Here is an 18,750-nt window from a genome sequence, read left to right on the forward strand (position 1 = left end):
GAGACAGGGCAGGTGGTGCGCATTGACATTCACAAACTCACAAGAGAGGTTATGTAGATCCTCGCACAGAAAACTCGGTACACACCAGGTTCACGCTGAAAAGTCAAGGTGAACGGTAGCAGGTGTTAGTTTGCAATCGGGAAAACAATAACACAGACGCATATTGCTTTCTGAGTCGGTGCTCTTATTTCTTTTCCCTCTTCCTTTTTGGGTTAGTTTTATGAAGAGAGAAAAATTATTTTTTTCCCAGATGAAAGCAGTTTAATTGGTTTCAGAATCTCCTCCCAAAAATAAAATATTTAACTTCCATTAATTATTAAGATTAAGCAGCACACACATTTTCTGAAATATCAATTAGATCATTTTACATTTATTTCTTCCAGATATAAAATGCATTTATTCAATATCTAAATTGTAGAGTTAATGTATGCATAGAAAGGAATTGCGTTCCCTGAATTCTAATTTTCCAAAAGATCTATTTGTCTCAGGCGTACAAAAAAACCCACATCGAAAAAGTTTGTTTACATGTTGTATTATATTACATAAACAACACCTTTCCACATTTCTCGCACTGCACTGAAACCTGCACATCTTTCAAGAACATGAACATAAAATAGATACATTTCTGCTTTAGTTTCCCTTGCGAGGAATTCTATGAGTTTAATTTGATTTCCTGAAATGGAAAAAAAGCAGCACCTCAGCCAGTCCAAAGATATGTTTCACATAACATACATTTGCACATCAGAGCTGTGCAGAAGAATTTGATGGTTTTTGATTTTATGCCATACAGATCTGCAGTAGATGCAGAATATTTATGGCTATGCAAAGTATTGAGCAGGTATCATTTTTTCTTCCCCTCCTCCCCACTTTCCATGAGGTACTTCCATAGTAGTCAGAATAGAAAAAGTCAGGTAAGCTGGGTTAAATGGCCTCTGAAGACTGACTGACTGATTTAAAACTCAAAGGCCACCTGCCTGGCACCCTTAGGCCTGTAATTGCCATCACTCCACTGACAGCAAGAAAAAAGAAAGGAAGAAAAAAAAACACACAAGAGGGGGATTATCTTGTGGCAAAAGGTTCTTGTCTGCAGTGGAAACACACAGTTGATTGCATTAACGTTCCCATGGAGCCCACCCTTGTGGAGGAATTAAATATAAAAGCTGTGGTCACTGAATGTCGAGCTTTTAGATGGTTCCACTTAGAGGCTACTGTTAATCAGAGGTGAGTGAGTGACATGTCAACACGCGTCGAATGGAAGTGGGTTTCTTATTGGATAACACATTTTTTGTGTTTTGCTGTAGAGTGTGCAATGTACAGAAATGTCTTCTACCTCTACGTAGCATGCTGAGTTAAGCAACAATATACTGGTTGTTCTAGTGATCAAATTAGTCTGTATAAGATCAAATGAAAACTTTTTTAAGTAAACCAAAACTTCACATGTTTTTTGCTTTAAGTGCAACTGTGATTTAGGGTGTTTTCACACCTGATAGTCCAATGGAGTTGGTTTAATTGGAGACCAAAGTTGCAACAGTTGCATTTCACTTTCACACCGGACCTTCTCAAACGAGCCAAAAGCCTTGAAAGAAATGCTTTGAAAAAATGTTCTCCCAGAATTTGCTTTTCTGAGTTCGATTGCACCGCCTCAAGTGAACCAGATTTTCTAGGCAAAAAAACAAAGTTGGATTCAAATGAACTAAACTATACTTCATAAGTGAATCCCTCACATAACTGGTGTGTTTCGATTCTCTAATTGCTTCATTTGTTGGGATTTTACACTGATCTACCACATACAATATATGCACGGTTGCAAAAAAATAAAATAAAAATCATGTTATATAAATTATTCTCAAATCCTCTCTAATCAAATGCATTGTATAAATCAGATTAGCGAATGTGGTTGGTAATAAGGGCTTTGCGTTGCTCCAGCATGCATGCATACATTTCAAAGTCGTGTAAAAAGGTTTGAGCATTAGTAACATTAGCTTGAGTGCTTTTACCTTTTTATCGTTGCAGCTAGTTAGCCCTTTGCCAATTTAATATTTAACATTTCTATACCGCTGCATTAACAACATGGTCCCATCTCTCCTAAATGAGTCCAGTTAAAGATGAGGTTTATCTTTTTAGGTCTTTGGGTGATGGAAAATCAAAGAGCAGGAGTGTTTTTGCCGGTGAGGGTAGAGCCTTTTGTTTAGGATTAAAAATGATTTACAATGAACTTTCATTCAGTTGGATTTTATTGCGTTTGACTTCAATACATCATGGTTGTTTGTCGAAGTGGGATCAATTTCAAGTTGGGCATTGTTCATATTTTGTGGATATTAATTTTGTGGATCTTGACATTTATCAATTAAAAAAGAAAATGTGACTGGCATAATCAGGCCCTCCACTTCTCAACTCAACTGTACTTTATGTTGCAGATGTAATTGGCTGATGTTCCTACTACAAATGTACATGTTTGCACTCAGAAATGCTGAAGATAAAAGCAAAATTTTCTAAAAGAAGAAAAAAAAACATTTGGCTTCCATTTACTTTTGGAATCAATGAAGAATTATGTCGGACTCCATAAAATAAACTACATTTGCATGATTTTCTGTTCCGTCAGTACAGTTTCTCCTAGAATATTAGCATTTATAGTAAAATACAGATTGACACACATCAGTTCCACTATTATGACAACCTGGTGTCTGGTTGGGAGGATTGTGCCAGTATACTGTTGATGCACCTGTAAGCTAGTGAGTAAATAAGAATATCTTCAACAGGTCAAAAACTATAGGTAAAAAAGTTTTAGTAAAACGTAATCACATTCCCATATTACTGCCATAGAAGTGCACAATACACTACTGTTGAGTTACAGATCGATTGGCTCATAATCCCTTTGTTAGCATTCACTTGCTAAAACATGCTGTATGACAAAAATGTGCTTTGATCAACTCCACCAGCTGCAGCGTGTAAAGCCCAGATGGGGAAGCGGGGCAGAAAGCAGACTAGTGGATTTGCCTTCGTGCTTCTCCAGCCACGCCTCCCGTCTCTGTGCCTATCTCGCTCATTCAGTCCTGCTGGTGGAAATAAACGGCTCTTTTTATATCAGGAAGCCGACGCACAGCTGGTCTGCTGTCACACTGTGACTGATTTTCTTTCCCCCACTGTCGTGCAACTCATTGTCATCAATTATCATCTTGTTCCCAGATGACCATCTCTGCTTGGTGTAGCCTCTGTGGAGTTTGTGTGACAGCAGAAGGCAAAAATCATTCCGAAGATTTCGAAACGCATTCCATTTACATGCAACATATTTGCCGTTACAATAACTCAATTTGATTGTCACTAAAACAAATTTCAGATTTTTGAAGTGCAAAATTTTTCTCCAAATTTGAAACTGAACGTTCGTCTGCAAGTTTTGTTTCAATTTGTTGAAAATATTGGATGAATTGTTTAATTTTATCATTATCTATCAATGGCGTCATGTGTTTTGCAGCACATGGTCATTTTATAGCAGATATGAAAGATATGAAAGTTTTGTGCATATCAAAAGCATGTTAAAGGAAATTTGTCTTTGCATCATAGCTCTATCTACATGCCTTGAAAAACATTACATTGCAATGGCAAAAAGGAGAGAAAAGTCTCAATCTGGATAAAAATGTTCTAGTTATTAAATAAAAGCATGGGGTTTTAGAATTACAGGAAATCAATAAGAATTTCATTTTCCTATCTATCTTAAAGAGACTTTGATAAAGCCTCAAACCATTGTTGTAAAGCAGACTCATAAAGATACTCACAGTTATCTAATTTTTTTACAGGAGTTATGAGTCAGGCTTTAAGTGATCAAAAATCTATTTTGACAAGTTGAAAACATAAATCAAAATAGATTTCCGTTTTAATTTGGGCAATTCCCATACAAAAAAAAAGGTGAAGAGCACCTAGGGGATGTAAAGTAGTGCATGCAGCTCCGGCTCTCGGTTGCAACAGAAGGTTCAACATCTAAAATGTACTTCTGTCATTGATTTTTATTGGTCTCGGTGACAGCACCTCTAAATTGTTATCGATCTGGCAAACAAAAAACAAAATAGAAGAAACGAGGCCAAACATTTGTCTTTGGAGACAAGCGGTCATTGGACATTTCGAGGATGTTAATGCTTGTGTTGCAGCAACTGAAGTCAGAAGAGATGTCGATGCAGCATTTTTTTTTGTTGTTTTTGTTTTTTATGCCTCCATGTGTGGGACCTTAATCGCAGGCTTGAAAAAAGTCCCACACTGCAAAGTCATTTGGATCAAGACTACTTTAACAGAAAATAAATCAACTGTACTGAAAATGAAGCTGAATAACAGCAATTATAGACTTGTTTGAGAACTTCCATCGTGTAAAAGGCAGCTTGTTAGAATTGCATAAAGCAGGAGCGGGATGATAAATGTGACAAATGTATTTCTCCTGTAGCAATTGCCAAGATCTGGGGCATAACATTTTCTTAGCATGCAATAATTTTATTTCTTACATCATATTTATTTTTCTTCCTCAAACTGTATTTCACTTATGTAGAGTATTTGTAATTAGACTGTGTGCTACATATGTAATATTTAGAAAGCATGCAAGTGCATCTCTGTCGACTAGAGTATTTTGAAAATATGGACTCTGTTTAACTCAAAAATTAACAGTCCTGTTAAACAGATCCACCACATAAAGCGTATACAAGTTTTTATTTTGGTTAGTTTTGATAATCCTGAATCACAGCTAAGAAAAAGCTAAATTTAAGGGGTTCAAAGAAGAAAAATCAGCTTCAATAAATGTTGGCCATAAGTCTGGAGTGATACTGATGGAAATCCAGGCTACGTTAGGAAATCCAACTCGACAATCTCAGTTTTGGCATTAATACTGCACCAATGAAAAACTACTTGCAATGACTATTTCATTAAGGCATGGAGAGTATGTAGGACATTCTAGAAAATATTCTTGAGTCAGCTGTGAAGCTATTTGTTGGACAGCTAGAGCTATAGGGTCTCAAAACTGGAAACGGTCCCAAGACACAGCCACAAATCTCCATCAGACGGCTGAATGGGACAATTAACACTCAGCTGTAACAGCCCAGACAAAGTCCAGACCTCAGCTACATTGTGATGCTGTGTTGGACTTTTAAAACAGGTGTGGAGAAAAGAATACCTGCTAACTTCAAGTAACTGAAATAATGTTTTAAATAAACAAAAAAAACTCTGAAATGACATTTATGTGAAACGCTTCAAGGCTGAGACATCCAGTGATGTCTCACAGCTGTGATAGCTGTCATGTGCGAGGCACAAACACCGCAGCGACAAAGTGACGGATTCACGGTCAAGAAACCGCTTCATCACGTCAACCCAAACGACAGATAGTCATCCTGACAAATGCCCGTTTAGCTGACTCGACTCATGACCTTGCTAAATATCAGTGAAATTACAGAGCGCATCATTTTTCTCCCTGGTCAGCGCCTCAAAATGCCGTGGCAGCACAGACCCCAGGTTACCGAAAGCAGAATTCCTGCCTGGCCAGTGTGTCAGTTAGGAACTGCATCAGATGGCATCAGTGGCCTCAAGTACAATTTCAATCTATGTGCCCTTGTCTCTCAATTGACTCATCCATGAACATCGTATTTTCTCTGGAGGGGATAAAGCTGATGAAACTTTATGCTTTGCAAGAGGAATGCGGAATGGGAAAAACAATTATTTGAGAAGACAACTTGCAATCCAACATTAAAAAACGTTAATCTGTGATCCAATCAAAGTAATTTTGATCTACAATTACACCAGTAATAGTTACACCGTTTAACCACAAAGGGCCAAGTGGCTCTTTACTAGCTATAACTGAAAAGAAATTTTTTTAAAAAGTACTTTACACAAGATTCAATGACGAACAAACCTGTCATTGTTCTCCACAGGCTTATGAAGCTGATGAACACTTTGAGCGAAATAAACCTCAGGTAATCCATCTTGTGTCTGAATAGTCCTCTTATTCATCTCAAGGTTACATTGTGAAATAATAAATGTGCTTTCATATTAATAAAAAAAAAAAAGAAAAAAAAACACAAGCTGGATTAAGCGGGCGAACTGACCTCGGTAAAGTGTAGCTAAAGACTAATAGATGGAACAGACTTGAGAACGGTGGATGGTTTTTATTTGTCACTGAATAGTCCCTTTTCTCCATAAGTTACTAATTTACTTTATGCCATGTTTTTTTTTTTTGGAGAGAAACAATCTTTGACAAGAGAACTGTGTCACCTTGACTTACTTTGAAGAAGAACTGGATGTCTCACATTGCAAGACTCGTCAAGTGACAAGTTCCAATTTGGAGCTTTTACAGGTAAAGACACCCTGACTTGTTCAAGCACATCCTAAAACACGCATTTAGCTTGACACCTGTTGAGAGAGCAATTAAACAGGTCTGTGCTATTTTCACATTAAAAAGGCCCAGCTGGTTTAGCCTCACCGGGATGCTGACGGTGTTTAACATTGTGCTGAATTCCCCATTAAAGCTTAAACATTAATGGGGAACTGAAGGTGTCATGGACAAATGCAAAATGTCAAACACAATAATTACTGCTCGGCGCAGTGGTGACAGGCGGACGTGCTGTGCAGCAGTATGTAAGACGACAGCCGACTTTGACAGCGTGTGGTAGCCAGGGATCGATTCCCGGCAGATCTTGAATTTAATCTCTTCGTGTCTTCAACTTTCTGTATTGAGACGGAAAGACGAAAATGAGCTTGAACATTTCTCCGTGACGTACATATGAAAGAAAAAAAAAAAAAATATATATAAAAGGATCATTTGAAAAGGATTTTGTTTAGATCACCGTTTCCACACCAACCGTGAAAACTTCAGGCGCCATGCAATTTTAAACATTAAAAATGTTTGATACCATATTACTATAGGTTTTCAATCCAGTAAATTTGCTGCTTTTAGTAGTTTAGTTTGGTGCCACACTCACCAAAGGTATGATTGTCATTTTGAAATGAAATTATGACTTTCTTCACAACCCTCTGAAAACTGTAATCATTCCAGTTGCTTGTCAGTGTTTTCCTGCAACATTTTTTCCTTCCACGTAACTTTTCATCAATACAATCTGTGGGTGATTCTTTTCTAAACAACATTCAGGTCAGTAGTCGTCCCTGTTGAGGAAGACCAAAGCGTTTCTGTATCTAAAGTTCTCTCTTAATTACTCCTGTAACTTTATAAAACTGAATTTTTTATTCATTTATTTTTTTTAAATGACAAGGCCATGAACAACAAAGAAATGCCTGAGATTTATTACTGTGTGTAAAATAAATCTAAAAAACGTTCACTTTTGAATTTAACTACAACAAAGTTATAGTTTGCCTTTATATTGTAGTTCACACATTACTTTCTCCTTGTGTGTAAAAACACAGTGACTTCATTTCTTATGAATACTACAATAACTAATGAGCACACTTCATGTCCAAGCATGTATAGTCCTAAAATTACAGAACAAACAAGAATATTTGCAACATTAATGTCACTGTACAAATTAAAAAAAACAAAAAAAACAAAGTTGTTCATGGGTGATGAACGGACGCTGTCGTCCAAATTCCCAGATTCCATTCAAGCCTTCTCTTTAAATAGTTGAGTACTAATGGCAAATCAATAACAAAGCTGAAGCGTGATTAAACATTCCACATTTGACTAATGACGTCGCGCTCCGGGTTGCTCACGGCATCGACGCCCTTTCCCCTCAGAAATACACTCGGCGGATTGGCAACACTGACACGCGTTCACATTTACCAGGAAACACACCTGCAATCTTTACCAGCAGGACGAAAAGGGCTAGAGGTCCAGCAAATCTGCATATAAACATCTCCATCTATTTTCAATTAAAAGACGCAATCGATTCTGGGCCTGTTGGTATGCGTGACAAACCGGCAAATAAGTAAAGGGGTTGTTGTTCGGGGCGATGGAGCCAATCAAGTGGCTTTGTACAAACACATATTAACACAAATTAAGCAAATTATTAAAAAAAGAAAACGTTTGTCATTCCGCGGTGATCATTTAGGATATAGGGAAATTACATGAAGCAATGCAGTAAACAAAGAATCTCTCCTTTCTTCTGTATGACTGAAACTTATCTGGTGTCACTTCAGCGCTAGTGAAGGCGATCAATCCCAGTGAGTAGGCAGATTAGCAAAGACTACATCAATGTTTTATGTTTACATGTCATTAAGTGTGTTAAACAAGTTGCAAATTATTTAAGGATGTAACCTAAAATATTCATTCTTGAATCGGACCAACACCTTGCTTTTATTCCCCGCACAAAAATGCCTCAAGAAATTTTATCAAACTTTGGTGGCTAAAGTAAAAACAAGAAGCAATACAGTTATTAAGAGGGAAAAAAGCATCCCAAATAAGCTGCTGAAAACATCTTGAACATCTTAGGGAATGAATGGTGTGTTAATTTTTAAGATGTTTTCGCCATATGTCGTTACAGTTTTTATTTAGGTAATTTCCTGATCCTATTGGTCTGCATAATCAGGCCTGTGAGAGACTTTTGAAGTTGAACTCACTCAATCAGAAAAGTAACTCATCTATTGTTAAATCTGATTGAATGAGTTTAATCAGTTAAAGGCGAGTTCAACTTCAAAAGTCTCTCAGAGGCTTGATTACCCAGACCAATAGGATCAGGAAATCACCTAAATAAAAACTGTGACTACATATGGGGAAAACCTCTTAAAAATTAACACACCATTCATTCCCTAATCTAAACATCAATCAAGATCAGGGAATAAAAGTCATTGACATTTATTGATTTGGCGAAGGTAAAACCATTTTAAAACCACAGAGGGAGCCATTAACTATAAATAGAGAATACATTTAATTGTGGCGAATCTTCCATGGACGGCCCAGGCAACTATAATTATTCCTGAATCAGAGTCATCAGAGTCACATCAAGACGGTCACAAATAAAAGAAAACAGACTTGCACAATCACAGTTTCAAAATATTTCTTTGAAAAAACAAAATGGGAGTTTTGAAGCAAGCACCATTTGGTAGTGGTCTCCATTTAAAAAAAAAAAATAAATCCAAACACTAAAGCTATTTACTAGAGTCCAGAGTTATGAAACTGTTCCTTTTGCCATTTTTTTTTTAAATGACCATAACTCGAGAAGACCTAACTTGTCTTAGGATTAATGCCTCATGTTGGAGGCCCCTGCTTCCCTATGACAAACTAATGAACCGAAGACACATGGCTGGTGTTTACTCTGGACAAGCTCTGGGGCCTCTGTGCCTGCCTGACAGACAACTTGACCAGAGCAAGACAGAAGATGAGTGTGAATGAAGGAAGCACATACAGTGGGAACTAGACACTTAAAAGAGAGAAAAATCCGACAGAACAAAGGCCAATGTTCCGATTTCCTCCTACACACAGCTCGTTAGTGGCACAGTCTGTATTACTGGACCACTTGTTACATCAAGTTTCTCTACATAGCTGCAGCCATAAGGCAAGTCAAAACCAAACTATTAACTGATAACATATCTGACTAATTATGAAAAGTCAAAGGTCTGGTTGTAACCTCTAAAACCGTTTCATCATCAAAAAGTAACAGGACGGAGATTCTTCTGGGTGAAAGTGCAGAAAGTCCAGTATTTTCTAAAGGAACAACAATGGAACACTGAAACGCATTACAAAATGAGGAGCTGCTCCTATAACGTGGCCCTTTGGTGTTCTTTTCCAGCTTTCCTCCCCTACGTCTCCCTTGATACGTAGCCCAGAGCAGCAGGAGCAGCTCTAGCTGGTTGCCCTCTCACCTTTGAACTACTGTCAAGCTAAACTGTCTATTCAACAGGTCGTAGCCCTGCTGCTTTCGAGTAGTGGGTGGATGGCCCTAGAAGACCAACATGGGCCCCAGGCAAGGCAAGAAATTCTTTTCAACTCAGAAAAAATTTACATGTGCAGCAGTGGTAAAGTGGTCTTAGTGAGGTCCAAGATGGTGGGCTGAGATTTTTTTCCTCTATTCTATTAAACGTTTGCAAATTATAAGTGCAAGTACTCTGATTTTGAAATGTAAAAAAAAAAAAGAGAATATGGAGCAGAGGTAAAATTCAGAGTGTGGCTAGCTTAAGGGAATTACTCCAAGAGCACATTTACGAGTCCAGTAGGTCACCAAAAGAATCCAGAAAAATCACAGCAGGCCTCACACAACTCAGCTGAGTTCAGTGCTCATGATTAATCAGAAAAGATAACAGCGCAAAAACAGTTACAAATGTTTTCTAAAAACTGTGTTCCCAAGACGCAGCTGCGCAAAAATAACAACTAATGGCTTAAGCAGCATATAGAAGCCATTTACAATCAGACTTCAGAAAAGGTTATATGCTTTGATGGAAAAAAACCAAACACCAGCACCCACTTTGTAAACAGTTTTGTATGGCCTACTCAAAGTCTAGACTTAAATGTCATCAAACTATCACTGCTTCCGGGTAAGTTTAAACAGGCCCTCCATTTTTAATAAAACGTAAGTATAGCGCTTTTTTTTTTACTCAGTTTCTTTATCTAATATTAACCTTTAGATGATCTGATAATTTGAGTGTTTGAAAAGGAAGAAGAAGAAAAAAAAAATCTGTATTTTAATATTCCACTGTTAAATATAAGAAAAAGAAGCCATGTAGGTATGACATCGTCAATCTCCATCAACTGATTAACTGATTAACCCGAAAGGTTTTGAAGACACTCAAACTCCAGCTTGTTAAATCCACACTCTATGCTACTCTTCTGACGCGCTCTGCACCAATCTCCTTTATCCGAGTCTGACTGGCTTTCAGACCAACTAAAGAAATGGGGTGCATCGCACCAGGAAATGAATCCTGCTGAATGATGAGCTTCAATGCCCACTTGAAGTATCACAGAAGGGATGATTGAGTTTGGTCACCAACCTCCTGGACCTTATTGACTCAAACATCCTTGAGCGTGGAACAATGATGGTTCCGCCATTGTAAATGACTTTATTGATTCTTGCTGTACCCCCAGATTTGTCACTGCTCCCATCCTGCAGAACAAAACACCAAAAATGGCTGCTAAACCTTAAGCTTGGTTGAAAATCTCATGTATTTGATTACAAATGTTGGTTTGGGGTGCAACAATTCTTCTATTTCACAAGCCGTCGTTTCATTTCTGCGCCATATTGTTGTGAGGCACGTCTATCAATTCTTAAGAGTGTGATTTTTTTTTATTTGTGGATATATTATTTACATGACAATTTACAGGTATGATAGTTTTGTGTTACAGCTAAAGTACTTAGGAAGATTTCTGCTTTTTCCATGTTTGTTCAGTTTTAGCAACCACAAATGTATTTAATACCTTCCATTTATTTACAGTTCTTGGATAACAGTAGAAATGCATATGCATGAAAGAAAAGAAGAAATTTACTGCCATAAATCCCTGAAAATATCAATGATCTCAAACATGATCTCCGCGTATAGAGACACTATTGTGAGACATCTCAGCATGACGCTATGCCTTCATTGTCTACCACAAAGAAAGCACATCTCAAAAGAAAAGATTATATATTCAAAGAAACTATAAGGTTGTATAGCTTCAGGGAAGCCTTTTGTTTTTCCCATTGTAAAGACTGTTCAGCAAAATGAGGAGGGTAGGGAGGTAGAAAAAAAAGCCATTTGTCTTTACAGTGCAAGTACTATGAAGGTGTCTGCACTTTGAAACCTCTACGTGGAATAAACCTGATCGAGCGTCAACAACAAAAACAAAAAGCCCTGAACAATGTGACAAACTCGTACTGAAATAATCAGAGAAAGGGCCAGGTGTGGATGGCCAGATGGCCAGAAATGAAACCTTTAACAGCACAGCAAGATTACAGATGGAACATGTCATTTGTAGCGGATGGTTTTCTTTAAAGATTAGCCAACCAGCAAATCAAACTCATCAGCTAGCTTTGATTATTAGTAGTTTTTGTAACAGTGTGGAAAGACTGTTTCACTGTATGCTGTTGTCCTGAAATTTGTGGCATGCTTTTCCTTTCTCTCTTCCTATTTCCAGTTAAATTAGGGCCACTAGACCCTCAAAGAATGCTGATCTCATGTATTAAAAAGAGCTTTCGAAACCAGACCATTCATATTCCTCCCTAAACCTAATAAAAGGTTTGGCCAACATTTGCAGTAACTGCCGCCATCAAGCATTTGTCAGAACTGACAATGAGATTCATAATGCACTGTGGGGTGATTTTGTGTTCACTGTGGTGGTGGCGATTGATTATTACAGCTGGACTAGAGGGTTTCTGATTTGGTTTACTTCTGAACAGACAGCACCAAAATCAGTTTCAATTCTGGAGTTTGACTAGGCCACCATAGTTTGAGATTGACTCCTCTTAAGTGATTTATTGATTATAAAGGAGTGGCAGTAATAGGGCCTGCAGGGGTTTGACTTGCTAATTGAATCCAGCTTTAATATAAAGTCCAAAAAAAGTTGATTAATCATTAGTAATTAATAAAACCCCATGGGGAGCAATTACTTTGTGCTCACAGGGCCCGTTTCCTTTGGACTGCTGTTTTACGCTAGCAATGAATTAACTTGAAATCAGATTTGTCAAAGTTTAAGTGTACATTTAATGGAAATCTCTTGCTTTTCTAAGGAAATATAATGTTAATCTCCCAGTGTTGGCGCCTTGCTTTCCACTCACTTTTCTTATTATAGTATACGTTTCTGACTATGAATACTCACAGATAATTATATATAACAGAGTGAAAAAACCTCATGAAATTTCAGATTGTGTGCAACTGTGTTTTTATTAGTATAAATATTAATCCGTAGGTGCAATGTTTGTTTAAATTATTATTCTGCATCCTCGCCTATTTTCAAATCCTCAAGTCCAATAACTTTTTTTAAGGCAAATGCATAGAACAATTTGTTTGAAAGAAAAGCTGAGGAAAAAAAAAACCAACAACATGTTGAGGGGTTAGACTGAATTGCTTTGGGTTAAAATGGCTTCTGTATAAGAATTTCTATGTCCAGTAGTTACAGCTCAAGATTGCCCTGTTGCTTTGTTGAATCATCTTGTGATCACTTAACTTAGTATGTACTGTCACAGCTCGAGATCGCCGCAATGAAAAAAGAAGAGAGGATAACAGAATTTGAAATCAATTGTTTGCTCTTTGTTGAATCTTACAGTGAAATTGGTTTTGCCTTGGCAAGTTTGACCCACTTTCATTGTTCTTTTTCTTTTTCTTTTCTGTGCAACAACAAACTCAGATCAGTTTAAACCACTGCTTATATACTATATGGACAGTGATAACAAAACCTGCTGAAAGATTTTTTTTTTCTTTTTTAAAAAAAAGCTTTATGTTCTGTTAGTTTTGTCAGTCTTCATATTAAAAGCTGTTTTAGAAAATTTCCATAAGAGATTGTAAGGTTGCATAAAGTTCTTCCATTAGGTGAGTAAATCTATCAGATGAATTCATTCCAACATGACGCAATTCTTTAAAAAAAAAGAGAAACAGAAAACCTCCACATGTACTTTTGTCACATTACAAATCACAAACTCGAATGGATTTGAATAGATTAAAATTTGCAACAAAATGTCGACATAGCTCAAGTGGTATATTTCTGCTATTCACTGCAAGACATAAAATCCATTAAAGTAACAAAACCTAATTAAATATAAATAGGGACACAGAGCTTCTTACTTATTATTGTTCTTGCACATTATCAAGAGATGCATGCAAGGATTCCTTTAATACATATCAAAAATATACATATTTTTGCAAATGTTAATTCAAATGTATTGCCTTCGCCAAATCCATTGGCAGCCATGGATGAGAAATAAGATTTTTATGACAAACGTCAGCTGTGTCAGCCATGCCTGATTGCTAACAATATCAGGGGGGGATATAATTATGGGAATTGCAGCCCAAACAGACAGCAATCTACACAAGAAATTTAAATTGAAACTTTAAAATAACACATTCGTTTTAGCTTCGCGGGTGCAAGCAAATTCATTTGTTGCTCTGACAGTCTACAATTTGGGGGGAAAAAAAACAAAAAAACTGTTCATATATGACTTCATTTCACTGAATGTGTGAGTAACTGCACAACACCGTGAGAGGGGGAGAGAGAAGTGGGAGGGAAAAGCCAGTTGTTTAAAAAGTGCTGTTTTTTTTTTTTTTAAAGAAAAACTTTAAGAAGTGACTGTTGATGCAACAAGAGTGTCTTCATGGTGAACAAATGGGAGCCTCACAAAAATGGCTTTTAGCATCAAAACAAATCACGATATGCTCCAACTAGTGCGTCGCCTCTTTAGTCTTATTTGTTTCCCTGGCAGAACACAACTATTGGAGCCAGCAACCATTCTCTACGCATGTTCATTCGGTTCAGAGCTGCTCAGGCGTAATGCTCATTTATCATGAATGAACAATGCTGGCCCACCCACCAGACACAGCGGCCTGTAGCCTCACGTGCCAAAAGATCCATTTGTGAGGAACACAATTTGATTTTTTTTTTCACCCGCCTTAATTATCCACAGTTACTGTTCAAGCTTAGTTTTGCTCACTCTAAAACAAAAGCATTACTTAGCACTTTGATTCAAATTTCAATCAAAAGCAGTCTCAAATTGTTATCTACAGGAAAAAAAAATAAAAGAAGCAAAACTTCTAACATTCTGCATGTACTGCATGAACTCACCCATAGTGAGGCTTCACCAGCTGCTCTTCTGACCGCAGTTCATCACATCGCAGGACAATTCCCAGCTCAAACACTGTTGAAACACATCATGTGGACGAGTGGGATTCCTTCAAGAAGAATTGCTCCTCAGAAACCCTCCCACTGGCAGAACATAACGGCATAACATCATCTGTAACGAGAGACAATGAAGGTATTAAGGACCTACCTGAGGGAGGTTGTAGGGTTGAAACAAGCAGCTTGGAAAAAGAATGTGGAAATGAATTGTTAAAGTGCTTCCATCAGCACAAGAAGTGAAAGGCAAAGGGAATATACTGAAATGTGCCGAGCACATATTCACATCAAATTTTGACAATGTGGGAATGACACAGTGAAGCTCTTCCAGAATTACCCATAAAAATTAATGGTAATGTCCATATAACCATCTAAAAAAAAAAAAAAAAGTTTTTTAGAGGATTAACATCAATCTACAGTAAGGAATTATCAAGATAAGTTTTCTGAAATAATTTTGGTGGGACCAAGAGTTGTCATATTGGTGGTGGTACAAAGAGAACTCAGGTTTCTGACTCAAAAATAATTTCTTACCAGGGCCAAAGTGAAGGAAAACTCAGTGGTCCAAAGTCCTCAGTTTGTATTTCATTTGGGAATCAAGTTCCTCCAGTCTGGAAGAAGAGGAGAAAGGCTTGTAATCCATGATGCTTGGATTGCAGAGTGAAGTTTCAACAGTCAAGAATGAATAAGGCAGTAAAAATTTGCAATGATACAGAGTTTAGTTGAAAAATAAATAAACAAAAAAAATATTTACTCAGAACAATAAAAACATAGAAGAATATTTTGGAATCTCAACTGCAAAGCACATTACCCGGTGAGGAACGACAGACAACCTGGCAGGTGTGACCAATCAGCAAATTAGCGACGGGCCATCTGAAGCTGGGCGTCGAGGCGTACGACAATAAGGGGGGCGTGTCAGTTGAAGTCCCGCTTCGAGGCTTGTGTTTGTTTTCTGAAAACCGCGAGACTTACAACAAAGGATGCCTCGCATTACTTGGGTCACGTCACTGCTTCGTTTTGCGTGTCGGTTTTCAAAATAAAAACGCGATGAGCCTTTACTATGATGAGCCGTGCTGCTTCATGTGTTGTACGACATAATTTGGTGGTGCATCAGATAATATTTTCCTTCAGCAGTGGCTGAAATAAAAGAAACAATGACCAACATATGTGAGGTCTATCGATGATGGCACTCATCAAAATGTAATATTTGTTACTGGTTTTCGCAATTGTTGATTATGGTGTTTGACTGTATTTGTGTGGTTCTATGAAGTAAATCTATTTGAACTGCATTGTTGCTGAAACACAAATAAACTTGATTGATTGTCTGAAATGGAGCCATCAAGAGGAAAATATTTGACATCTGGGAATACTTTGAGATAATCGCTCGAAATAAAATTCAAATTTTTTAAAAGAATTTGGCTGAATTTTTTTTTTTCCTCCCCTCCAGGGGGTCTTTTGTGGGCTCTAGTGTCCCATATATAACAGTAGGCTGACGAGAAACGGGAAGAGACATGCGGCAAATGTCGCCAGGTCCGGGAATCGAACCCGCGATGGCCGTGTCGAGGACTCAGGGCCTCCAACTGTGGGTTGCGCTATCCCCTACGCCACCACAGCATGCTCCACAATAAAATTATTCTTAAATAAAAAGAATTAATCCTTCTGGAAATGTCCACTATTATTTGTAGTCTGGTCAGCAAAGATGTATCAGTATTGCACAACAGAAACAAATTTAATATAGCTACACAACAAAAATTCTGCATGTAGCTAAATACAAGGGACAATTAGAAATCCAAGAAAAAGCAAATGTCCCAACAAGCACTGCACATCAAGTAATGAACCTTTGGGTAAAGCAAAGGGCTGGAAAGCTTCACTGCTTCATGAGGCTTCATTTGCCTATCACTACAAGAAATGCAGTACAGGAACAAGATAATGTGACTAATTACCAAAAAATAAATAAATTTACAAACTTTTATACAAAATACCCACATTTGTCTACTACAAATGGCACCAATTCAAACCTCTGCAAGAATATCACAAACCTCATGAGTTCACGTCAAATACATGGTGTTCCTTTGTTACAACCTACCCCGCTACCGAGGTGGGTTGTAACACCTGCTGGGGTAAGTTGTAACAATTAGACAAAAGAAGCAAAAACAGAGGCCACACCAGGTGATATGCTTCAAAAAGAGGTTTACTGAATTAAAAGAACAATACAAGAACAATGTCTCTCTCTCTGTGACTGACCATAACTCAAATATACTCTGTTTGTGTGTGTGCATGTGTGTAAATTATTCTACTAGAACAAACTTCCTTAACATGCATGATGTATGCTTAATGAACACTGAACAAACATGTAGATCTAACAAAAAACAATGTCAATGTGTGTGTGTTTGTGTCTATGTGTGTGTATCCTTAATCAGAGTCACAGTGATGACAAATGAATGATGGTAGCCCAGAAGTGCAGGCTTGGTGGGCCCAGAGACTGCATAGGGCACATTTTAACCACACTTCCTGTGGCTTTGAGTTGCCAAATGGCTCCATACAGACAACACAAAAATATTCATTGTCTGAGGTCTCAGAATCCTCAGCATTTGCTTTTAACATTTTCTTGGCAGGCTTTCTCTCCTTCCTCTTTTGCTTGCCTTTATTCTTTGCAAAGAAACTCTTCCTTTATGTTTGATATTATATGTTACTGCCAGTTGATATGCAAACTTTCTGACCTAAAAGAAAGAGGAATAGAAAATTAGAGTACATACACAAGAAGTTTTTAAATTTGTCTAGCACCTACGCTGGTATTCAATTCTTCTCTTGTCTCCAGTGACTAACTTACCTCACGTGGGGTCAGTCCATAATACTGGTCTGCTACCTGAGTCAAATAGTCAGCCAACACTTCATCCTGCACCTCAGAGAAGACTTTGTTGCTGCTCCAATAACCTACACTGGGAAGATCACTGGACCCCTGTTCTCTCAGCTTCTGCAGTGATTTGCAGTATCTGCTCAGTGTTACATGGCAGATCCCATGCGCCTTTGCAACTGATCTGACTGACTTGCTCTTCTTTGTGACCAAATCAGATGCCTTTTTTAAAACATCTGCAGGCACACCTCTATCAGTCTTTCGTATCCACTGCCTAGGCATTCTGTAAAATTATTAAAATCAAAATGCTCTTAGTTGTATGTAAGGGGATGGTTGTAACACTTTTTAAAGATGTGTTACAACCCACCCCAACCCTGTCAGCCATGTTTAGCTAGCTGTAGTAGCAAAGTGGTTTGAAATTAGCACTGGAAAATGCATCACATTTTGCCTGAGAAACTACACTTTCATCTAATGCAAGTCATATGGTTTTATCTGCAACAGTATAAGTACCAAACAAAATATAGTCATGGTCCAAAAATTTACTTTCTTACCTCAAAATCAGTTTTTTCTCCTTAGTATCTTCATGTGCCTGTTTCCAGCCTTGACAATCACAATATGGGATTGGGGAGGAAGCGGGTAAACACTGAAATGATTATGTGACTCCTATCTTATCCCTTATTGGTGGAACTGGTGGTGTTACAACTCTCCCTATGTTACAACCATACCCGGTCTCCCCTACAGGAACAAGATAATGTGACTAATTACCAAAAAATAAATAAATTTAAAAAATAAAGAGGGAATAAAACCAAGCTCAAGAGGACAAGACTAATGTTTCAATAAGAATCTAAAACAATACACAAAAGCAGAATGCTGGAGAATTTCAACACAAAGGAATGAATTTGTATAGAAGTCCATTAGTGACAAAATACCAAAACAAATGCAAAAACTAAACAACAACCAAACTTCAAAAACCTACAAATCACAACAAAAATTTCTAAAGGATAAATTGTGTTGTAGTGTCAACTAATTTATTTCTTTCTCAACCAAACAGAAAGCATTCACATTGCCCGAGGATAGAGAGCAAAGCTGTGTTCTCCATGCTTATGCAATGCCATGCTATCCTTGTGTTTGGCCATGCTGAAGCTGGTAGGCAAAGCCTCAGCTTGTCAGTCATTCATGAGCATGCTGCTTA

The 18,750-nt window shown here is 37.6% G+C and overlaps 1 long non-coding RNA gene across 1 annotated transcript; it reads right to left on the bottom strand.

Moving 5' to 3' along the window:
* Positions 1-5,702: 5,702 nt before the first annotated feature.
* LOC122827363 lies at positions 5,703-15,609 on the bottom strand. Its single transcript, XR_006370051.1, has 4 exons — positions 15,516-15,609; positions 15,239-15,315; positions 14,657-14,825; positions 5,703-6,693 (listed from the first exon to the last, which is right to left on the bottom strand). It is a non-coding gene; the product is annotated as an uncharacterized LOC122827363 (long non-coding RNA).
* Positions 15,610-18,750: the final 3,141 nt, after the last annotated feature.

Source organism: Gambusia affinis, linkage group LG24 (genome assembly GCF_019740435.1).
Source record: "Gambusia affinis linkage group LG24, SWU_Gaff_1.0, whole genome shotgun sequence".
NCBI lineage: Eukaryota > Metazoa > Chordata > Actinopteri > Cyprinodontiformes > Poeciliidae > Gambusia > Gambusia affinis.